Raw genomic sequence first — 5,960 nt, 5'->3', positions numbered from 1 at the left:
GAAAAACAATGGAAATGAGAATTTTTTTTAATTTAGCATCACAATTATTCAACAAAGTTAAAATTAAATTAGCCTTTCAAAAATGAAAGTTAATTTTTATAATACTAAGTGCTATGCAATTTTGATAAGCAGGTATTCAAATTCTCAAATGGAAGAAATAGAACTTTAATGTACATTTCCTAGTAGGTAATTGGTAGAAATCAGTAAAGACATATATATCTTACCCAACATTACCAATTTGTTGAGAATCATCCAGGAAATATATACAAATATGTATAAAAAAAGAGCACTCATTAAAACATAATATTGGAAATAATTTAAATATTCAATAATGTGGGATTAAATATGTGAGGTTAGTATAATAATTTATAGTTATTAAAAAGCACTAGCTACCATTAAAATAATATAGTACATTTCAATTGATTGACTTAGCTATTTGATGATAATATATTTTACTGAAATTGAGCAATGAGACTCTTGAATGTGTTATAGATGACATTTCGGAAAGATGAGCACTAAAGTGCTTATAGTGCTTATCTTTGATGTCATGAGTCTTTGGGTAATATCAATTTTTCTATTTTTGAGTTTCTACATTTTAGATTGTTTTCTACTTTGATAATACATTACTTGAATAAATTATTAAGAAGAGAGGATTAAAAGAAATAGTGGTGAAACATGAAAAGTCTCTGTAGTTCATTGAAATTGACTTATAAATAAATGTTTCAAAAGAGAAGATTTGGATTTGAATAAAAAAAAAACAGGGATTTGAGACAGAATTTTATGGAAAGGAACTAAATACCTGCATCTGCATCAAGGCTGTTATATTAAACTTTAACTTACAGATGCGACAGAAATACTACCTTAGTGTATTCTTAAGAAAGAGACATGGTTAGTTGGTCAATTGTTAAGTTCTAAGTTTGAAGTCCTTATGTTATTTTTTACTTTAGATAATAATAAAAAAAATGGTTGGTGTTTTTCCCCCAGGCGGTAAGCAGCAGTAGATGATTTTTGCTTTGTACCGGTCTGTCTTTTCCCTTTTTTAACTGACAGGGTAGAAATATATTCAGTTCACATAAATGGAGAGCACCTACTGTGGAAAACATCACTTTTGACTTAAAAGAGAAGAGTAAAGCCGCTGTCACTTCCCAGTGAAATGACGATTATGAGAGCAAATCCAGGTTATAGAAGGTACAAGTTAGGGAAGTTTAAGTTTTGCTCTTGTTTTTTGTTTTTTGGGGGGTTTTTTTTTTGTTTTTTTTTTTTGAGGCAGTGGTTATATGTGACCAGTCAAATTTGTTCTCTTAGAATTAAGTCATTTCCTGGACTTTACTTCTCAGTAGCTATCAAATGATATACATGCACTAAAATTCTTCCTTCATTAAGTCAGCTACCAGAAAACTTTCATGGAAAAGTGGTAAAGCAATTTTTTATTTTTTATTTTTTTAATGATGGAGAGATAGAGAGACATCAACTCATTGTTTCACTTAGTTGGGCACTCATTGATTGCTTCTTGTATGTGCCCTGAAGGGGGATAGGACCGTGAACTTGATGTGCTAGGATGACATTTATCATTGATTCACCTTACTAGGCTTTTATTCTCTTTAGAGAAAACTTCTAGGATTCCTTTAGGACGCTCCTAACTCCTAGATGGAATTGAGCTACTTTTTTAAATTACACAATTCTTCTCTGCCTTTAACATTTAAGAAAGTATTTATTCAGCTTGTGTCTATCTTCATGATTGTTTATCAAGTCTTGTTAAATCCAAAAAAGTTTATTCTTCTTTTTAATTCACTTTTTACAGCAACTAAGAAAAAATAACAATAAATTTGTAATAAAACATTGATTTTAATCATATAAATATATCTAAAGTGAGGTTTCCTAACTTGGAACCATTGGCATTTTGGACTGTCAATATTTTTTAAGAGATTGTTCTGTGTACTGTAGGACATTTTGCAACACTCCTGCTTACTATAATCTTCCCACTAGATTTTGCTACTGTTGTTTATTAGACTACAGTAGTACCCTTCCCTTCTCATGACAACAAAATTGTCTCTAAACATTGCTTAATGTCCCCTTATAGGCAAAATATCCTCTGGTGTAAATCACTGATCTAAAAAAAATTCCAGATAATTCTATCCACAATTATTAGTATTCTGTGCACTTAAAAAATATATTTTGTCATGTCACTCACAACTAAATTTAATTGTGCCATAATTAAAGCAAATTGTTTTGTTTGAAGATATGAGTTCAGAATCAGGAATCAAACCTATTTAAACCTTTGTGTAGATACCAGAGATAATATGTTGGTTTTTATAAGTAAGGACATGGTTAAGGGCACAGAAAGAAATCTTGTCGTGTCAGTTTTTAGCTAGTCAGTCACTCCATCACAAATCTTACTCTTTGTCCTTACCTGTGCTATTCTGCTCTGACACAAAGCCTGCCTTGGGCATATGTGATGGGGAGAGGCTGCCCTAGGGGCAAGAATGTGCCAACAAGAAACCTTACCTGTACTGAATTCACCAATGTGTTTTAGTTTGCTGTCAACACAAATAACAAATACAAATGTCACTTAACATATCAAGAAGTCTTCCAGAATTTAGAATAAAAAAAAATAAACATCTAACAACTATTAAAGGCATATGAAGAATTACATTGTGCTGACAGAGAAAAAACTTGGATTTCAGAGTAAGAAATATTTGGGTTAATTCTCTGAGCATTTGTTAGTGAGATATCAAGACACATTTTTCTTTGTTTAATTTTTACACTTCCAACTTTTATTTTTTATTAGTAAAATAAGTATGATAATAGTTTATAGGATTATTGCAAGAACTAAATTTAAAAAGTAAAATTATACAGCATAATATGTGTTCTATAAATATTTACCAAGTAATGGAGTAAATACATGATGAATGTGACTCTCAAGAATGCAGAAATGTATAAAACTCAATATATCTTAGTTTATTCTTGAACGTGTGTTAAAAAAAATTGTTTCAGAGGAAAAACTATTTAATGTTGTCTTTTTTTCCCCCTTTGGTTTAAGATGTTGGTAAGAACAGAATTTCAGTGCAGCCTGTATTTTAAGTGCCATAGAACTTCAAACATCACTTAGAAGAAAGTCACCTATATTTATATCCTATTCAAAATAGTAAAGCAATTCCAAGTTGGCAAGGATAAAAATAAAACATTCAGTATGCTTTGGTCAGTTGCCTCCAAAACATTTCACTAGATTTAAATTCTGTCAATGTAACACCCTCTAACTACCAATTGTGTTCATAATAAAACTTTAGTTCCCCACTCATTTTATTTTGCAGCATGCATTTTAAGCTCTTTAGTATGTAGTTGGGAACAGTTTGAATTCTCCTGAATAAAAAAAAATCTTCTCTTGGTAGCAAGGGAGAGTGAGTTTACCTTTCTCTAGCATAATCCTATAGAAGTAACAACTTATTTGATATACACTCAACCACAAGAATACAAAACTCAACTGGTCTTAACAACTTGTGAATCAAAAATTCATAAAGTACCTTCTCAATCACACTAGTATAAATAAGTAAAGTTACAAATAGAAAAGCACAGAGCACAGCTTCCAAGTGCTACCAGTCAGTGTAAGGGAGAGAGGAACAAACAAGTCACTGAAATGTGGTATGATAAATCTGTGACACAGATAAACAAAGGATTCTGTGGACGGACAGAACAATGACTCTATGTATGCTATCTTAAGAAAAAATTGTGTTTCCAGGGGTGTGAAATATATCAACACAATAGCATAAAATTTTTTATAGCATTTGAGATTAAAACAACATCAACAGAGTTCTTACATTTGTCTGAACTTTAGAAACATTTGGAGATCTTTATTCAGCTTTTCATTCAACAAATATTTATTTATATATTTATTAAAATTTTATATTTTGATTACAGTTCTCATTCACCTTTTTTTTTATTAGTTTAAGGTGGATGCAGCACAGCAGATAGACATTCATATAGGTTACAAAGTGTTCCCTCCGATAATTCAGGTGCTCACTTAGTACCGTAGATAGTTATTACAGTATCATTGACTATATTCCCTATGCTATAGGGAATATAGCATAGGGAATATAGGCCTATTCCGTAACTACCAATTAGTACTTCTCAATTCCATCACCGTTTTTTACCCCATCCCCTAACATGGGTCTCCCCGGCCTCTATTGGTTTGTTCTCTGTAGCTACAAGTCTCATCCAGGCCCTAAGTCCATATTCATTAAATAAGAATATCTGGGCCTGGAACCTAGGAAGCAGGAGTTTAAAGTTCCTGGGATGATCTCAATGGGCAGCAAAGTTTGAGAAACACTGATCTGAAAAAGTAGAGTGTGGCCCTGGCCGGTTGGCTCAGCGGTAGAGCGTCGGCCTGCCGTGCAGGAGTCCCAGGTTCGATTCCTGGCCAGGGCACACAGGAGAAGCACCCATCTGCTTCTCCACCCCTCCCCCTCTCCTTCCTCTCTGTCTCTCTCTCTCTTCCCCTCCCGCAGCCAAGGCTCCATTGGAGCAAAGATGGCCCGGGCACTGAGGATGGCTCTGTGGCCTCTGCCTCAGGTGCTAGAATGGCTCTGGATGCAACAGAGTGACGCCCCAGAGTGGCAGAGCATCGCCCCCTGGTGGGCATGCTGGGTGGATCCCGGTTGGGCGCATGCGGGAGTCTGTCTGACTGCCTCCCCATTTCCAGCTTCAGAAAAATGAAAATAAATAAATAAATAAATAAATAAATAAATAAATAAACATAAATGAAAAAGTAGAGGGAATCCATGTGTCCTAGTGAAATGAGGTCAGTATTTAACTGGCCACCAAATTTGGTTGTTAGTTTTGTGCCTGAGACAACACTAAAGTGAAGAATATACTTTTGTTGTTGTTTTACAAAATCAAATGTAAGTGGCTTTAAAAAAAAAAAGTGCAAGATATTTTTTACACTAAAATAACAGTATAATATTTTATTTGTAATGGCAGTTAGACCTAATTGATTCTATCGCAAACTTGTTGCTTTTGTTATCTCAGAAGACTGGAGTGATGGTTTGGTAGTAGACCTGTTGTATAGTCCAGATGAATGAGAACCTTCCACTAGATTTTTGCTGAGTTTGTGAGATATTCTTTCTGCAATAAGGTTCCAATAGTCTTGTATAAATCGGAGGTTCCAATTTTCTGGTGACCATGTCTGTTTCCTTTTGACAAGAGATTGTTTAAAAGTGAAGAAAGCAGAGGGGAAAACTGAAGAAGAGAGATGTTGGCTTTTATTGAGCTCCTGGAGAATTTATTCTAAAGAATTTACCAGTAATACACAAAATGAAAAACAGTACCTTCTCTCTCTCTCTCTCTCTCTTTATTTTTATTTTTTGCCTAAGGCCCAGTTGGAAAAAAATTTCTTACTCTTGTTATTGGAAGCACCCAATAACACAGACATGGAGATCTTATTTTAAAAGTTGTTTTTTTTTGTTTTTTTGTATTTTTCTGAAGCTGGAAACGGGGAGAGACAGACTCCCGCATGCGCCCGACCGGGATCCACCCGGCACGCCCACCAGGGGGCGATGCTCTGCCCCTGGGGGGGGGGTCGCTCTGCCGCGACCAGAGCCACTCTAGCGCCTGGGGCAGAGGCCAAGGAGCCATCCCCAGCGCCCGGGCTGCCGGAGGGGAAGAGAGAGACAGAGAGGAAGGAGGGGGGGGGTGGAGAAGCAAATGGGCGCTTCTCCTATGTGCCCTGGCCGGGAATCGAACCCGGGTCCCCCGCACGCCAGGCCGACGCTCTACCGCTGAGCCAACTGGCCAGGGCTATTTTAAAAGTTTGAAAGCATAGGCCCTGGCCGGTTGGCTTAGCGGTAGAGCGTCGGCCTAGCGTGCGGAGGACCCGGGTTCGATTCCGGCCAGGGCACACAGGAGAAGCGCCCATTTGCTTCTCCACCCCTCTGCTGCGCCTTCCTCTCTGTCTCTCTCTTCCCCTC

General features: G+C 36.2%; 1 non-coding gene across 1 annotated transcript; it reads left to right on the top strand.

The window, feature by feature from the left end:
• The first annotated feature begins 4,346 nt into the window (after window positions 1-4,346).
• TRNAG-GCC (transfer RNA glycine (anticodon GCC)) lies at window positions 4,347-4,422 on the top strand. The gene has a single exon. It is a non-coding gene; the product is annotated as a tRNA-Gly (tRNA).
• The last annotated feature ends 1,538 nt before the right edge of the window (window positions 4,423-5,960 follow it).

Source organism: Saccopteryx leptura, chromosome 5, assembly GCF_036850995.1.
Source record: "Saccopteryx leptura isolate mSacLep1 chromosome 5, mSacLep1_pri_phased_curated, whole genome shotgun sequence".
NCBI lineage: Eukaryota > Metazoa > Chordata > Mammalia > Chiroptera > Emballonuridae > Saccopteryx > Saccopteryx leptura.
The sequence above is the reverse complement of the archived record's forward strand: the minus strand, read 5'-3'. Positions and strand labels throughout refer to the sequence as shown.